The following is a 19,762-nucleotide window of genomic DNA, read 5'->3' as shown; positions in this document are numbered from 1 at the left end:
TTTAATTTAATCAAAATCGGTTTATTCCTAAAATATTTAATTTAATCAAAATTGGTTTATTCCTAAAATATTTAATTCAATCAAAATCGGTTTATTCCTAAAATATTTAATTTAATCAAAATCGATTTATTCCTAAAATATTTAATTCAATCAAAATCGGTTTATTCCTAAAATATTTAATTCAATGAAAATCGGTTTATTCCTAAAATATTTAATTCAATCAAAATCGGTTTATTCCTAAAATATTTAATTCAATGAAAATTGGTTTATTCCTAAAATATTTAATTTAATCAAAATCGGTTTATTCCTAAAATATTTAATTCAATCAAAATCGGTTTATTCCTAAAATATTTAATTCAATCAAAATCGGTTTATTCCTAAAATATTTAATTTAATCAAAATCGGTTTATTCCTAAAATATTTAATTCAATGAAAATCGGTTTATTCCTAAAATATTTAATTTAATCAAAATCAGTTTATTCCTAAAATATTTAATTCAATCAAAATCGGTTTATTCCTAAAATATTTAATTCAATCAAAATCGGTTTATTCCTAAAATATTTAATTTAATCAAAATCGGTTTATTCCTAAAATATTTAATTTAATCAAAATCGGTTTATTCCTAAAATATTTAATTCAATCAAAATCGGTTTATTCCTAAAATATTTAATTCAATCAAAATCGGTTTATTCCTAAAATATTTAATTAAATCAAAATCGGTTTATTCCTAAAATATTTAATTCAATCAAAATCGGTTTATTCCTAAAATATTTAATTCAATCAAAATCGGTTTATTCCTAAAATATTTAATTCAATCAAAATCGGTTTATTCCTAAAATATTTAATTCAATCAAAATCGGTTTATTCCTAAAATATTTAATTCAATCAAAATCGGTTTATTCCTAAAATATTTAATTCAATCAAAATCGGTTTATTCCTAAAATATTTAATTCAATCAAAATCGGTTTATTCCTAAAATATTTAATTCAATCAAAATCGGTTTATTCCTAAAATATTTAATTCAATCAAAATCGGTTTATTCCTAAAATATTTAATTTAATCAAAATTGGTTTATTCCTAAAATATTTAATTTAATCAAAATCGGTTTATTCCTAAAATATTTAATTCAATGAAAATCGGTTTATTCCTAAAACATTTTATTTAATCAAAATCGGTTTATTCCTAAAATATTTAATTTAATTAAAATCGATTTATTCCTAAAATTTTTAATTTAATCAAAAATTTATATTATTTGGATTTTTCAGACTATTGCTCTAATCTTGAGTGTTATTTTCACAACGTTTCGGTCGATGTAACCTCCCACCCTTTTCAGGTGTATTTTATCAAACTCGGGAATTTTTCTATCGAACTCGGGAATTTGGACGAAATTTCGAATTAAACCCCTTATTTACTTTATGGAGGTAGCATTCTTTTGTTTCGTCAGCCATGACTGGATAGAGGGTCTAATTTATCTGCAATTGTATTTTTTGTTTGCTCACACTGAGAATTGAACCTTGAACCTTCAGGAGAATATCATTTTTACAATCGATTTTTCCAAGTACTCTAACCAGTGCAGCACAGATTCTTGTAGATCCATGGTGCAGTGGTAAGAGAGTACTTAGAAAAATCAGTTATTAAAGTGATATTCTCCTGAAGGTTCAAGGTTCAATTCTCAATGTGGGCGACTGAAAAATAAAATTGCAAATTACTTAGGACCTCGATTTGGTCATGACTGACAGAACAAGAGCATGCTATCCCTGTAAAGTAAATAAAGGGTTACGTTCAAAATTCCGTCAAATTCCCTAGTTCGACAAAAACATTCCTGACTTTGACAAGATACACCTGAAGAAAGTCGGAGGTTACATCGACCGAAATGCTGTGAAAACGGCATTCAAGATGATAATAGTAGTCCAAAGAATCCAAATAATATGAATAATCAACCGTCATCTCAAAAATTCAGAAATGTTAATCAAAAAATATTTTTACAAAAGTAGATTAAATAATGACAACACTTCAAAAAATGTTTATACATTTCTGAGAATTTTCTTTTAACTTTCATGAGAGAAAAATTTGTTAGATAATTAGTAACATCTGCATGATATAGTGTTGCCGCATATGTGTCGCTTCATTAACCACTAACCTTTATCTATTGGATTGGGTCCAAACAAGTGTCTCCAATATAATACGTCCTGTAAAACAAACTCTTTCCCATCACTGCAATGTTGTTTATTATACAAGTAATTTAATTGAATGTGCTCCAACAGCACCCTGGCACATAAACATATCCAACTAACTCAACAAAATGCAACAAAATCCACAGCTCCACTGATGTCTTGAGTTGGAAGCCATGTTTAGTCTCAGAAAAAGTTTTCGATGGTTAGTTGTTCCATACAAGTCCTGGAGGTGACTGGTTCTCAGTAGACAGCTCTTGAGTTGGAAGCCACAGTTTAGTTTTAGAACAGTTTCCGAAGGTTAGTTGTTCTATACAAGTCCTGGAGGTGACTGGTTCTCAGTAGACAGCTCTTGAGTTGGAAGCCACAGTTTAGTTTCAGAACAGTTTCCGAAGGTTAGTTGTTCTATACAAGTCCTGGAGGTGACTGGTTCTCAGTAGACAGCTCTTGAGTTGGAAGCCACAGTTTAGTTTCAGAACAGTTTCCGAAGGTTAGTTGTTCTACACAAGTCCTGGAGATAACGAGTTCTCAGTAGTCAGCTGGTTTTGTACAGGTTCTGGACTTTATAATTTTGTAGCAATAAATAAATTAATAAAATAATTCTCATCTCAATAAAGAATTCCAATTAAATAGTGAATTAATTTGATTCATCAGCTCCTAGCAGCATCGTTTATAAATAGAATCTCCCAACTGTGAGGGACACTACTTCATTAGTAATCAAAAACATTGCAACAAAGAACCTTCTACTCTGAAAGTTTCTTCTTTTGGGTTGCTAGACTTTGGAATTCTTTCCCTGTATAGTACTTTCCCGTCTGAACTAACATGCAGAAACTTAAGTGTAATATAAACAGATATCTTGCTGCACAATTTCCTTCTTAAAGTGTTCCAGTAGGCAACGTCTCTTATTCACGGTATCATCGTCTCAGATGCAATTTTCTTTAAAAAATAGGACAGTAAAAATACTGTTATTTTAGATAAATAACAAAAAGTTGAACACAAGTTGCCATTTGTATTATTTGGATTCTCCAGACTACTGTTTTCATCTTGGGTGTTATTGATTTTGATAAGATATGCTTGAAGAAGGTCGGTGATTATATCGGCCAAAACGTTGTGAAAATAATGGTCAAGATGTCTGAAAAATCGAAATAATCTAAATAATCAATCCTCATCTAAAAATCTAAGAAATGTTACAAGTTGCTATTTCACTTATAATTGTAAGGAAATTACGGATTCAGCACTTTCCTAATTTTATAAATGATCAAAAGAAATCTGATGGGGGTTTATAATCGTTGGTGACCTTTTGGGAGTTTTTAAACTGAATCCTTTTATTTCAATCTGCAGGGAAGAAAACTCTTCTGCTTCTGAATTATGTCCCTTGGTTTCATGTCTTATTAGTTCATTCACTTCATTTTAGTTTCTCTTTCACCCCCCCCTCGGGAAAACACGTGACCTAACGAATTAAATTGTTGGTTTAAAAAGATATGCTCCGTGAATTCTACTTTAAGTGGGAAGAAAGAAAAAGAAACAAAATCAGGAAGGCAAATAAAACAATGGAAAATTTACTTATGCAGTATTCTCACAAGGTACAGAATGTATAGATTAAATAAAGATTCTGCTCAAAATTCTCAGGAAATTACCCAGTACGAAAAATGAAGGCTCGAGTGCCTTAAATATCTAATATATAAAGAAAAGTCTGTTGGATTATCAAGGTTTTTTTTTTTTTATTGAAATCGCTACAGACAAGGCATGAAATCACTACCTTCCTTGGTTGGAGATATTTACGTCAGGGAACCACCAGTGCAGGAAGTTCATCAGAGCACATTCCATTAAAGTAGTTGTAAAACAAACACAGTGATGCAGCGTTGCGGTGATAAGACAGGAGTTGGAGCTTGGTTGACAGTGTGGGATCCATTAGATTAGATGGTCATTTTCTTTTTTATCCTGTCTAAGAAAGAGAGGCCGGCGGTTGGTGCACTAGCCCAGATTTGACAGTAATACATCATTGTGATGTGCAACGCTATAACAGTTATTATAGTAAATAATTATATAATATATATATATATATATATATATATATATATATATATATAGATAGATAGATAGATATAGATATATATATAGATAGATAGATATAGATATAGATATATAGATATAGATATATAGATATATATAGATAGATATATAGATAGATATCAAGGGGATAGGAATGAACAGTTTACCCGATACAAGCAAGTGTAAAGTTCAACCTAATATAAATATTAATATTTATATATTAATATATTAATCCTAACCAAATAAAAAAAATCTTTTTTCCTTTACTCCTCACATTCTATGAGTGATGTTTCTGACAAAGAGAGAAGAATGGCTATTTTTTTGTTCTATGTAACTTATTGTTGACAAGTTTTTCACCTTGAAGTAGTACTTTTTAGATCTTTAGATCAAGTGTTTCTCACTCCCATATTTTTATTGTCACTGAAATCAGTGAACTTTCTCATTTTTTCATCAAATCGACTGATTGCCTGCTCTAGTTATGAACCCATCGTGGTGCACCGGGAGGAAACTTCACATGCCTCCCTATACATTGTAGTCTACATTGCACTGTAGAGAACCTACTGTTGATTTTATAGCATTATTTTTATATACACTGGCTTGAATTAAAGTTTTAAATGCAAAAGTCAAGTATCATGGTTCAGTTGTGCACTACATAGAAACATTAATTTTGAACGTGTGTGATGGTATTGTCGATAGAGAGGAATATAGATAGCTATTTGAAGAAGAGAAAGAAAGGATCTCAAAAAATGGTTAAATGTGAGACGGATATATAATAGTTACTAGCTTATTAATATAGATATTATTAGAAATTATTTATTGTATGTTTTAGTAAGAAATATATATGAAAAATAATTATATAAATAGTCATGACTTCTAACTGTGGAAAGGTCTATTTTTTTCCAAAACAATTGTGCTATGAAAAATGCACCTGCAAAACCTTACTAATATAGCGTCTATTAGGCTAAAGAATGGTGACGGGAGGCAGCAGATGGAATGATCATCTTTTTCATATGAAAATACTTAGTCTTCAGTGCAACCTGCAGCACTTTGTTTTCTCATAGTAATTTTGCTGCAGCTGAAGCATCTCTAGCATACATACCACCGATGGTAAAAGTATATAGCTAAAACACATAGATCCGTGACTCAACGGATAAAAGTGCTCAGTCAAAATCAGTTCTAAGTGATAGTTTTCTGGGGGTTTGAAGGTTCGATCCTAACGACAGGTGCTACTAAAAATGTAATAAGACTTACTTAGTACTTCTACCCGGTTATGACTGGCAGAACAAAAACAATCTTCCCTTAAGGATTAAATAAAGCGTTCAGTTTGAAATTCCGTGTTGATTACAGAATTTGATTTACAGATTTTCACAGTTCGACTGAACCCACCTGAAGAATATTGGAGGTTACATCGGCTGAAACGTTGTGAGAATAACACTCAAGATGAGAACAGTAGTCTGAATAATCCAAATAATAAAAATAAGCGAACAGATTATCACCACCTGATGATGATGATGATGATGATGATGATGATGATGACGACGACGACGACGACGACGACAAGATTGATGCTGATGATGACGATAATGACTATGATGACATCGTTGACAATGACGATGATGATAACGATGATCATGATGATGACGATTTTGATGATGATGATGATGATGATGCAGGCGATGGCGACAACGACGCCGATGACTTTGTGCCCTCTGTTTTAAAAATCATTTCCATCGTAAATAACGGTACAATCTTGTTTTTGCTCGAAGAAATATTTGTGGCCATTTTAATGCGTTTTTAATAGCCATATTATGTAGCAATGGTATGTTTATTGTGTAACCACACACACTAATACATGCGATTTGCAACAGTTAAGGGCATATATATATATATATATATATGTATATATATATATATATATATATATATATATAACTACTTCATTTACTCACATAAAATTAATATACGAAAGTATAAATTTATGCGTAAATAAGCCTGAAGAGTCCTAGAGTTGATGAAACGTGGAATATTCAGTGTAGCTTAATCGCCATATATATTTTATAAATTACTATATATATATATATATATATACATATATATATATATATATATATATGGAAGTTTTAGAGCCAAAAACAATGCGAAAAAGACTGGAATCATGGGAGTAAAGTAAAGAAAAACAAACAAACAAGTAGACGGGTATGTTTGAGTAGAGAAATGTCTAACTGTTTATATTCATCTATCATTCCTTCATTATTATGCAACCAAGTTGTTGGTATGTCCGGTGCATATAAAATGTATATAGTCATCCACATACCGTACTGTTTCACTGTTTAACAGCTCATCAGTGTATGTATTGATTCTGTAGTAATAAAGCTATTGATGCCAAAAATCAAGAATAGGGCTTACTTTACTTTATAGAATAGATACAGAGAAGTTTTATAAATTTATAAAATTCTCTCGAAAATATATCAACAAATAACATGAAATCTGTTATTGTGATTTAAACATAGAAAATTTTTTTAAAGTTTGCTTTATTTACTCTTGAGAGTCAATACTTATCAAAGCTAGAATCAACTCGTGAATAAGGGTAAATGAGACAGCAATAAAAGATGAGGAATACTATGGGCGTATTAAAAGTATAGTATCTGTTATTCATATTATTTGGATTCATCGGACTACTATTCTCATCTTGAGTGTGATTTTCACAACATTTCGGTCGATGTAACCTCCGACATTCTTCAGGTGTATCTTGTTGAACTTGGGAATGTTTCTGCCAAACTCGGGAATTTGGACGGAATTTCGAACGGAACCTTTTATTTTACTTCACAGGAGTAGTGTGCTCTTATTCCATCAGCCATGATGAATAGAGGTCCTAAGTAAGGATTGAACCTTGAACCTTCAGGAGAATATCACTTTTCACAATTGATTTTTCCAAGTACTCTAACCACTGTGCCATGGGAACTAGAATTGTCCACAAGGACCCTTGGCGCAGTAGTTAGAATAGTTGGAAAAATCAATTGTAAAAAGTGATATTCTTCTGAAGGTTCCAGGTTCAGTCATCAGTGTGAGCGACTGAAAAATACAATTACGAATTAATTAGGACTTCTATCCATCATAGCTGACAAAACAAGAACATGCTACCGCCATGAAGTAAATAAAGGGTTCCGTTCGAAATTCTATCCTAATTCCTGAGTTCGACAGAAACATTCCCAAGTTCAACAATATATACCTGAAGAAGATCGGAGGTTACATCGACTGAAACGTTGTGAAAATTACACAAAAGATGAGAACAGTAGTGCGAGGAATCCAAATAATATGAATAACCAATCCTTATTTCAAAAATTTAGAAACATACATAAGTATGTGTTATGTTCTTACTCTTAGAATCAGACAATTAAAAGTTTTTGTTCCAGAATGCCTCTTTTTTATGGAATTGGAATTTCCTTGGTAGAAAGTGATCTTATGTCTAACTTTGTTTATGTGGGAAGTTTTACTCATGCGAAACAAAACGATTTTTACATTAGAATGAGTTAATTTTACACTCCTTTTGTCCAATTAACTTTGAACAAGTCAAGTTAATTGGGGCGTAATAAAATAAAAATTGACGTCAAATCTTACATTTCTATCTTTTATTTTTATTTATGAAAAAAAAAATCTAATACAAAAATTGCCTTGTAAAATGCATGGAAAAGCATACTGATTTTTTTTTTTAATATTTGGGTATTTTCTCTGTTTCTAGGATATTTTATAGAAAAAAAACGTTGATAGTATAATTATTGATATAAAATGAAATGCACGTTTACAGATTTATATAAAAAAATATGTGATCAGATGAGTCACCCATTGAGCTCGGTTAAATGTTTGAAATCAGAAAAAATGAGTTTACAAAGCAAATTTATAAATATAAAAGCGAAAATGTATGTATGTACGCTTTTCCTCGATGTCCACAAAAGGCTTCTTTCAGAGAAGCGCTTGCTCGCTTCACAACTTCTTAAAACTTTTTATATCATCTATAAACTGTAATATCTCATAGTTAACCATGGAGCTCGCCTGTCTATTTAATTTTATTGACTTTCAAACGTTAATTATTCCACATTTCCCGCATCGGCACGCATTACATTCGGTTTTCAGTATAAACAAAAAGCGAAATTCGACTCTAACCACACGCCCAGAGCCCCCCCCCCCCGCTTCGGCGGCACGGGCGTCAAGATCAAAGTGTAGTATCTGTTCCGGCAGATGCTGCACTTAAGATGGTTTGTACCAGTCAATGGAGGGGAAACCTTCTATACTGGGACAATTATTATTTTTGGTAACCAGAGTGACCCCTTTTAGGGGAGCTGGTTTTTACCTCACATTAAAAACGGCCTTGTGCCTAATTTGCTCAGTGGGGGAGCAAATAAATACCATCTGTTCCGGCAGATGCTGCACTTAAGATAATTTGTACCAGTCAATGGAGGGGAAACCCTCTATACTGGAACAATTATTATTTTTGGTAACCAGAGTGACCCCTTTTAGGGGAGCTGGTTTTTACCTCACATTAAAAACGGCCTTGTGCCTAATTTGCTCAGTGGGGGAGCAAATAAACACCATCTTTTCCGGCAGATACTGCAAGCAAAGACCATATGTGGGGGCGACCCCACATATAAGACCTTGGTCAATGTAGGGGTAACCCTTCATACCAATTGTCACTATCCAGCTCCCCTACTCCCCGGGGAGTTGGTCCCCATTTCCCCTTCACTCCTCACATTAAAAATCGGCCTTGTGCCTAATTTGCTCGGTGGGGGAGCAAATAAATACCATCTGTTCCGGCAGATACTGCAAGCTATGACTAGCTATGACTAGCAAAGACCAGATGTGGGGGCAACCCCACATGCCTGACCTTTAACCAGCTCCCATTTCCCACCTCTCGGGAGCTGGTCCCCTTTTCCCCTTCCCCCTCCTTTCACTCCTCACATTAAAAATTGGCCTTGTGCCTAATTTGCTCGGTGGGGGAGCAAATAAATACCATCTGTTCCGGCAGATGCTGCACTTAAGATGGTTTGTACCAGTCAATGGAGGGGAAACCCTCTATACTGGGACAATTATTATTTTTGGTAACCAGAGTGCCCCCTTTTTGCCTACTTTAAGGGGAGCTGGTTTTTACCTCACATTAAAAACGGCCTTGTGCCTAATTTGCTCAGTGGGGGAGCAAATAAATACCATCTGTTCCGGCAGATACTGCAAGCTATGACTAGCAAAGACCAGATGTGGGGGCAACCCCACATGCCTGACCTTTAACCAGCTCCCATTTCCCACCTCTCGGGAGCTGGTTCCCTTTTTCCCTTCTCCCTCCCTTCACTCCTCACATTAAAAATCGGCCTTGTGCCTAATTTGCTCAGTGGGGGAGCAAATAAACACCATCTGTTCCGGCAGATGCTGCACTTAAGATAGTTTGTGCCGGTCAATGGAGGGGAGACCCTCTATACTGGGACAATTATTATTCTTGGTAACCAGAGTGCCCCCTTTTTGCCTACTTTTGGGGGAGCTGGCTTTTGCCTCACATTAAAAACGACCTTGTGCCTAATTTGCTCAGTGGGGGAGCAAATAAACACCATCTGTTCCGGCAGATGCTGCACTTAAGATAATTTGTACCAGTCAATGGAGGGGAAACCCTCTATACTGGGACAATTATTATTTTTGGTAACCAGAGTGCCCCCTTTTTGCCTACTTTTAGGGGAGCTGGTTTTTACCTCACATTAAAAACGGCCTTGTGCCTAATTTGCTCAGTGGGGGAGCAAATAAATACCATCTGTTCCGGCAGATGGTATTTATTTGCTCCCTCACTGAGCAAGCTATGACTAGCTATGACTAGCTATGACTAGCAAAGACCAGATGTGGGGGCAACCCCACATGCCTGACCTTTAACCAGCTCCCATTTCCCACCCCTCGGGAGCTGGTCCCCTTTTTCCCTTCCCCCTCCCTTCACTCCTCATATTAAAAATTGGCCTTGTGCCTAATTTGCTCGGTGGGGGAGCAAATAACTACCAGCTATGACTAGCAAAGACCAGATGTGGGGGCAACCCCACATGCCTGTCCTTTAACCAGCTCCCATTTCCCACCTCTCTGGAGCTGGTCCCCTTTTTCCCTTCCCCCTCCCTTCACTCCTCACATTAAAAATCGGCCTTGTGCCTAATTTGCTCGGTGAGGGAGCAAATAAATACCATCTGTTCCGGCAGATGCTGCAAGCTATGACTAGCTATGACTAGCAAAGACCAGATGTGGGGGCAACATCACATGCCTGACCTTTAACCAGCTCCCATTTCCCACCTCTCAGGAGTTGGTCCCCTTTTTCCCTTCCCCCTCCCTTCACTCCTCACATTAAAAATCGGCCTTGTGCCTAATTTGCTCGGTGGGGGAGCAAATAAATACCCACAGGCCCAGAGCCAGTGGTCTATAGAGAGCTAAGTAACGTTTGGTCAATGTCGATTCGTCATATCAGACGGTAGCTTTCATTTCGAAACGAGGGAGCGGGTTTTTAAAAACAAACAAACCGATTTATTGACCTCATTAAAAACTGTCCCACACAAAATGCTAACTGCTGAATAGCTATCGCTGCACGTCAATCAAAAACGCGCACCTGTTTTTTTCCCCCACTTTACTATTTTCCAACTGCGCGTCGTCAAGGCTTCGTTTTTTTTTCACGGGCACCTGTTTTTTTTCAGTCACACCTACAAACACCCGGGCAATGCCGGGTACCCCTCGCTAGTCAAATATAAAAGAAAGACAATATTCAAAATTAGTCTTTTTCTGCTCGCTATATCTTCCCCATCCTATCACTCTCAGACACACATTTGATCCAAGGGTTAAGTTATGTTGACACACTAGTTTTTATTAGATCAGCGAAGTTAAGCAATGTTGAGTCTGTCCAGTATCAGATATCAGATTGGTTACCAAGCACTCTATGTGAGTTGGTTATATCTCCCTGCAAAAGAAACAAAATTGTCATCTCGCCCGACTGCTGTCTGGGATATACATGTGACTGCAGGCTGCATATGAATGTTATGTTCCGTAGAAACTACCTCGGATGAAGCTGGCTTAACCCAACCAAAATGAATGCCATACTAGGTATGGTTTAAATAGTATTAATATTACGAGTGATATTGCCTTTTGTTCATAATAACTTATTCCACTCTCTTTATTTTATCCTTTCTTTATTACGTTTGACTGTTAAGAAACAAAAAGAGAGAAAGCAAAAGAGAGAGAGAGAGGGGGGGTGAACGAGAGGGTCTAACATAAGAGTAGGTGGTCAAGCAAGATACAGCATGAGTGTGTGTTTGTGAGAAAGAGATTTAGTAAGAGATTACTCATTTAGCATAGCCCTCGTTCCCCTTTATTTTGTGTTTTAGTCCCCACATTCCAGGAGTGATGTTTCTGACAAAGAAGGAAGACTTTTTGTTTTCTGGGTCAGACTCTACTCAGGCGTCAGCAAGTTTTTGACCTTGAAGTACTATTTTTTTTTTTACTTCATTACATCAAGTGGCTTCATGCCCTGTCTGAATCGATTTCCATAAATATTGTAAATTGGAACTAATTAGAACAATTAAAATGAATTTTTTTTTAATCCAAAAGTTGAGGAGTATTTTAGCGTGTGATTAAAATATACGTGAAAAAAAAAAAGCCTTACAAAGACAAATGTTGAGGAACTCATCTTTAGATTGGAAATTGATGCTTTGGTCCAGTTATTATTTAGATCGATATTGAAGAATTGGCAGGAAAAAAAAAACATTTTTAAACGAATTTCCTCAAATAATTGTAGTAGTGAGGAATAAAATATGATTTCTGCACGTCTTTATTGCACCATCTGCTGACTATTAAAAGTGATTGAATCCATCATACTATTTCAGAATTTATAGGAAACTAGCCAGGGTGCCCGGCATTGCCCGGGTGTTTGGAGGTGTAAAAAAAAATGGTAGTAGGCAGGCAGGCTCGAACCTGTGACACGAAGGTGGAAAAGAAAGTGAAACAAAAAAAAATCTGACGTCTTGCTCCTATTCCATGATGCGACCGGAAGTATAAAGTGTTCAAATTAAACATAGTCAAAAAAAAAAAAAAAGACTTGCAGAAATGGCGTCGCTTTTAAACCTCCCACGAAGGTTGTTTTGGCATCTAGATAAAAAAGGGGGCACTCTGGCTGTATCCAAATAAATAGTACTTGTCTCAGTATGAAGGGTTTCCCCTACATTGACCAAGGAGTAATTACAAAACAGATACTACCCGGCCTGAAGGCCAGGCGGTAGTGAGGAATAAAATATGATTTCTGCACGTCTTTACTGCACCATCTGCTGACTATCAGAATTTGTACAGATGAATGATTCCAAAGTCGACCTAATTTGCATCAGGAAAAGTTTAAACCTAGAAAGTGTCTTCATGAATATGGAAAATGTTGCAGAATGGATTAAAGGATCATAAAAATGTTCTATTGTGTTGAAGTAATATAGCACTATGATAGACCAATTCTTTATTTACAGCAGATTAGCCAGATATCAGCTCACTACATGCAGTCGTGTTGTATAGATGGCACATAGCAGTAGTAGCTTTTTTTTCATCATTTTTTTGTTTTAAAATAACAACGGTTGCAAATGTTATTAAAAAATGGCAGCTCAGGATCGTTCTGGATCATTCGTTTTTTCTTTTACAGTATACATAGATCTTCTTCCAACACATCTCAAATATAAGGACGAAGCTCTATCTCAAACATGTCCACTTCCTTTCATGATTTTGTAATTAAGAGAACAATTTTACCAGCTTATCTGTTACATACCACTGGAGACTTCCTGCCTGTGTTGCAACTTTCATGAACACATAGATTTAATTCTAATCTTTAACTTCTAATGGAATTTCACGATTCCCTACTTAATCTATTTTTCTGTGGAAAATTCTGTTTCTAACATTATTTTAACACACCCACATCCAATATTTCAATAGTCAGTTGAACTTCTATATAATTCTTTATTTATGAAGAGCAGGTTCTTTTTTAGTTATGAAAGGCTCTAATAATATATAACGCTTCAGTTCTCTTACACACTAGCCAAATCTAAAAACGGTAAATCAGCAGTGAAAATAGCATATATATAGTCTTAATATCCTATTAAAGCTTTTTTTTTTTGCTAATTTCTTTTCCAACTGTAATAAGCCCTATCTTTTTACAACTGTTTGCCTTCTTCTTCTTCTTCTTCTTCTTCTTCTTCTTCTTCTTCTTCTATTTGACATTTTCTATATTGCTACCTACAGAGAACTGTCTTATTTTTTTACTTTATTTTTCCCCCCTCTTTTTTACCCCAAATAAGGCATATTGCCACATGGACGCAGAAGACTACTATTTAGAATCATGTCTAGCAGGGAGTTGTGGGGAGTTGAGTAGTGAGATGTCTGTTTACATTACATTTAAACTTCTGCATGAAAGTATAGTCAGGGAAGCAGGAAGCAGGGAATTCAGAAACAGTCCGAGGGAAGAAACTATTAAAGTATAAGTGTTAGGTTATGAGGTGGTGTTCATATATACGTTGTGTAATTGTGTGCGACGTTTTACTAAATGTCTATTGTGGGGTTCTTCGCTATCTGAACCCTAAGTTATCGTCTTGCAGTTTATTTATGTTCCGTGATCGTCTAAGTGTGTTGCGTGCGTGTGTGTCAGACATTCACATAAACACAGACATATATTTCGACATACCTCATCAACTTTTAAACTGCGTCGTTGGTCTTTTATTCCACCTGGAAATTCATCTGTTCTTGGATGGAAGCTGGAAACTGTGAACAAATGCATTTTAACTCCAAGACGATGGTTTTTTTTTTTTTTTTTTTACATAGGCATCACCACATTATCAAGGCCAAGAGGCCACTCAAGGATAAGGGTTAAAGAGTGTACATTAGAAATTGGACAATATAGTAATCATTAGTAATGAAAATTTGGTAAATTTGATAACTTATATGGAACGGCTCATCAAGAACTTATTTACGTTAGACTTAAAGACAACCATATTGTAGTCAGCCGGAAAGCAGGAAAACGGAAGACAATTCCACAGGCGTGCAGTTCTAAGAAAGAAGCTCTGTTCATGGAATCTACGTTTAGGTTTAGGCACAGATAAAGAGTGGGGGGAATTTTTGATAGTGTTTACAGCTAGACGAGTGTTTCTTGTGAAAGTTTGGCGAGGGGGGACCATAGATTGAAGCTCAGTCGAACACTTTCCATGAAAATAACGATACATCAGAGACAAACTCGCAACATCTCTTCTGTGAGATAGAGGTTGCAAGGAAGAGAAAAGGACATCTATGAGGCTATGAAGTCTATTTTGAACTCTATCAAGGCAGGCCAAGTCCTTTCTAGCAGCTCCTGCCCAGATGTGGCAACAGTATTCCATCCTTGGACGTACCTGGCTCTTATATAGATAGAGAATAGCATCAGCAGTGAGATATCTACAGGATTGATAGAAAGATCCCACCATTTTTCCAGCGGCCTTGGCAACAGATTTGATGTACGTGTTCCATTTAAGATCAGGAGTAATGGTCAAGCCAAGAAGCTTGTCAAAACTTGAGGCCTCCTGAAGACGAGAGCCATTCCTTTCAATTGATGCCAGATGTGGATCAGAATGGTTGGTTTTATACAGTTTTTATTCACTTTCCAGGTGTCAATCGCAGAAGAATGAGAAGTGAATGTCTTTGCTTGAGTGCTTAATTCTAGGTCTCCATTCTGAGTCACGTCAGTTACCTCCCGGGGGGGGGGGGCAACCGTTAACCCATCCGCTCTTCTCAACGTCCAAATCCCAACTTGACTCTATGTCCAGCCAACCTTAATACGTGACAACAAACACGTCCTTCCAGTCAGCTATTTTAGAGCTTCCGGTCCAACTTGTCCATTTTACGCTTCAATATGTTTTGACAGCTTTTTATCAAAACATAGCTTCCCATCACATTTCTTGTTTACCTCGCCAGTTAGATAGCTAGCTAGATCGAGATAGCTAGCTAGCAAGATCAAGTGAGATATACATAGACAGATAGATAGATCGACAGACAGATAAATAACAGATAATTTCTCATGTTCCACAACTATATAACATAAGTCTTTCCGGCATCTACAGACTTTACTAGTGAAGGGGTGTGATTTTGTTGGTTGTCAGGTTGATCATGAATATGTATGTTGAGAGGATACAAGTGATATACGTTCATCAGAGCACATTCCATTAAAGTACTTATAAAACAGTCACAGGGATGCAACACAGAGGCAATGGAACAGAGATTTGAGCTTGGTTGCAGAGGCAGAGGCGGGACTGATTAGATTTGAGACTTTGTCGGAAGGCGAGACTAGCAGTAGATACATCAGCTCGTATGTGACCACGACGCTCCATGCATGGGCGAATACTGGCTTTGTAGAGGTATCGGATACTCTCAAGTCTGAGTAAATGTCTAGCACAGTAGAGGGAGCCCACTTTTTAAAATTCATATGCTATAATCTATTCAAATAGATAAATCACTGCTGGATTAGTATTATTAGAGTGAGCTAGTATTCAGGAGAGATGGAGAGCAGTTAAAGAATATTTGTGCTATCCATAATTATTAAATTCAGATTTTCATAAAAAAAAGTGCTTGTAGAAAAGTTCCCGAATTCAATAGAAAAATTCCCGAGTTCAATAGAAAGATTCCCGAGTTCAATAAAAAGATTCCCAAGATCAATAGAAAAATTCCGAGTTCAATAGAAAGATTATAAAATTCAATAAAAAGATTCCAAAGTTCAATAAAAAGATTATAAAGTTCAATAGAAAGATTCCCGAGTTCAATAGAAATATTCCCGAGTTCAATAGAAAGATTCCAAAGTTCAATAGAAATATTCCCGAGTTCAATAGAAAGATTCCAAAGTTCAGTAGAAAGATTCCCGAGTTCAATAGAAAGATTCCAAAGTTCAATAGAAATATTCCCGAGTTCAATAGAAAGATTCCAAAGTTCAGTAGAAAGATTCACAAGTTCAATAGAAAGATTCCAAAATTCAATAGAAAGATTCACAAGTTCAATAGAAAGATTCCAAAGTTCAGTAGAAAGATTCCAAAGTTCAGTAGAAAGATTCCCGAGTTCAATAGAAAGATTCCAAAGTTCAATAGAAAGATTCCAAAGTTCAATAGAAATATTTCCGAGTTTAGTAGAAAGATTCCCAAGTTCAATAGAAATATTCCTGAGTTCAATAGAAAGATTCCCAGTTTCAACAGAAAGATTCCCGAGACCGATAGAAAGATTACTGAGTTCGATAGAAAAATTCCCGAATTCAATATAAAGATTCCTGAGTTCGATAGAATGATTCCCGTGTCCAATAGAAAGATTCCCAAATCCAATAGAAAGATTCCAAAGTTAAATAGAAAGATTCCCAAGTTCAATAGAAAGATTCCCGAGTTCAATAGAAAGATTCCCAAGTTCACTAGAAAGATCCTCGAGTTCAATAGAAATATTCTGAAATTCAATAGAAAGATTCCCGAGTTCAAGAACATACACCTGAAGAAGGTCAAAAAATGTATTGGCTAAAATGTTCTAAAAATAAAACTCGAAATGAAAACACTAAATAAGTCCAAATAATCCAAATAATTATCAGTCCTCATTTCGAAAATTCAGAAACAAAATTAAATTAGTTCCGGCCGACAAAATCAATATTGAATTATGTAATTATAAATATCAATTTTATTTTCCTAATCATTTTTTATGTCGTTAAGAAAAATAAAATGTTATTCGATTCAGTTCCTCCGTTGAAATATTCAATCCACTCGAATTTATTTTCATATTACTGTTATTTATTGTAAAAAAAAGGGGGGGGGTATTCGTCCAGTAAAGGCATATTCCGCTTTGTTTCAAAGAGGAAACTATATTTGAAAACAAAGTTATGTAACTCTGCCTTCGTTCATTACAAATTTCTTTTTGTTTCAAGTAGATAATAATATTTGGGGGAGAAAAATAGATTATCTAATTCTGTCTTCGTTTATAAACTTACTGCTCTTTCGTTGGAACAAAAATGAAAACTTTTTGAATAAATATAATGGCATAGCTTTAAAACAATAAAAACAAAAGCACAATACAAATTGCAAATAAATACACTAACAGGCAAAGCCGGATATGTGACAACTAGCTAACTTTTCAATGTACTAACAAAAGTACCTGGCCTTGGTTATCTCAGGCAATAAACATATCAATTTTCAACTAACTAATAAATGTGCTATTATCCTTCACCAGGAAAGAAAACGTGTAGAAATGTCAATTCCGTCCGTTTTTATGAGGAAAAGATGCAATTTTCTCATGCAGCAATCAATAAAACAGTCTGAAATTCTGCTAATTAATGAATGATTCTCATTGGTGGTCTCAAACAAAGAATTTCTCGTAAACATTACATGCACGCTAGAACTTGTTTCCAGTTAAGAATTTTGGTCTTATATATATTGGCTCTGACTAAAAAAATAATTTGTTTTCCTTAAATTATGGAAGAAAAAAAGACAACTTTTAATCATACATAGATGATGGATGAGCCCCTTAACCCTCTCGAGTCGTGGATGTACTGCATTATTTCATGTAGCGTATCTTAGGCAAAAATAGCCTGAGGGCGCCCATCTCTTTTCAGACTTCAAAGCACATGCAGCACCTGGTATTACAATGGTCCACCAATTTTAGTGCTGATCAGGCTCAACATTGCTTAATTTTGGTGATCTAATGGGAACCGGTGTGTCACCATGTTTATGACGTATATACAGTAGCGTCTAAAACTAAGGGACAAAATTTTAAAACCTAATATTTGTTAGAAATAACAACTGTGAAAAGAACATTTTAGTATGTTATTATGGATGATAACGACTATGAGTTGTCAAAATTTCAGCTTTTTACAGCTGTTATTTCTAACAAGTATCAGGTTTTAAAATTCTGTCCCTTAGTTTTGGACGCTACTATATATATATATATATATATATATATATATATATATATATATATATATATATATGGAAAATTTGAGTTAAATTATATAAAATTACAACAAAATTTCACAAGGGAGTACAAATATTTATTAAAGCTTTTTCCTTAATTCTTGGATTTTCAATGAATGGCTCATCTCATTGGCGGAAATGTTATTAGCAAAATAGATACGGTTCCTGACTATCGAAATATTGGATGTGGGTATGTTAAAATAATGTTAGAAACCGAATTTTCCACAGAAAGTTAGATTAAGTAGGGAATCGTAAAATTCCATTAGAAGTTAAAGATTTGGCTTTTAACACATGAATTGAAAATTAAATTTGAAATGAAGATGTAAAAAGGATACTCCATGGCTGAAAGAATGAGAATACAAGAACAATTGAAAAATCCAATGAATACTGGTATATTCCAGAATGAATTGTAGTTAAAAAAAAAACATATTCAAAATTGGAAAATAAAATCCAAGTCATGCATATGTGGTAAGCCATTATTTTCAATTTTTATTTTATTTTTGGAAAATCCATGAATTAAGGAAATAATGCATTGACAGACATAGATAGGCATGTTTGCAACGAGGAAAGTATTATACAATTTCAAAAGATATTGAGCTCTTTACATACATAAATGGGGTGATTTTACAATATGTGATCTACCGAATGGTTTCTAAGCAAATTGTTAGTGTTAGTTAGGTAGATCACATATTGGAATTTAAACAACACCGTAGATTATATACTGGATTAGAAAGCATTTGATTAAACCATTTGATTAAATATAATCCTAATCCCGACAACTCAGTATATCACATATAGGATTAGAAACGATTTGGTAGATCATAAACCTCACCATAACTAACTAACTCTAATTTAAACAACTCAATCGATCAAATATTGGAATTTTTTTGATAAATTGTAACCCTAATCCTACCTACCTACCTACCTACCTACCTACCTAACTAACTAACTAACTAAATAACTAATCCACGTTCTAACTCTAACTACTCGGTAGATCACATATTATTGGCAGATTATTAGCCCAATCCTAACTAACTAATGAACTAACCCTAATCCTTACAATGCGTTGATCACATATTCGATGAGAAACTATTTGGCAGATCATTAGCCTAATCCTAACTAACTAACTAACTAACTAACTAACTAACTAACTAACCCTAATCCTTACAAGGCGTAGACCACATTTTGGGTTAGAAACTACTCGGTAGATCATAACCCTGATCTTAACTAACTAATTGACCCTACTCCTACCAATTCCGCAGTTCACACATTGAAAGAGAACTTGAAAAGATCTTACTTCGATTCTGTTTTGGAATTGTGGTTTAATCCGCTGTTTTTTTGTTTTTTGTTAATTTTTTTTTTTTTTTTCGTAAAATGATTTTCATCTATGTTATTACAATCTAGTATTTCTGGTAGTAGTTGCCGGGAAGTAATTTCGTACAAATGCAAATAAGTCACAAATCCGTAACTTAAACCCAAATAAATTATTTTGACTAACTTTCCCAACGATATTTTATGTAAGGAGTACCACTAGAAGTTATGCATTGTAAATTCACA

Source organism: Euprymna scolopes, chromosome 21 (assembly GCF_053919585.1).
Source record: "Euprymna scolopes isolate OS-2025 chromosome 21, ASM5391958v1, whole genome shotgun sequence".
NCBI lineage: Eukaryota > Metazoa > Mollusca > Cephalopoda > Sepiida > Sepiolidae > Euprymna > Euprymna scolopes.
Note: the sequence above shows the minus strand (reverse complement) of the source record.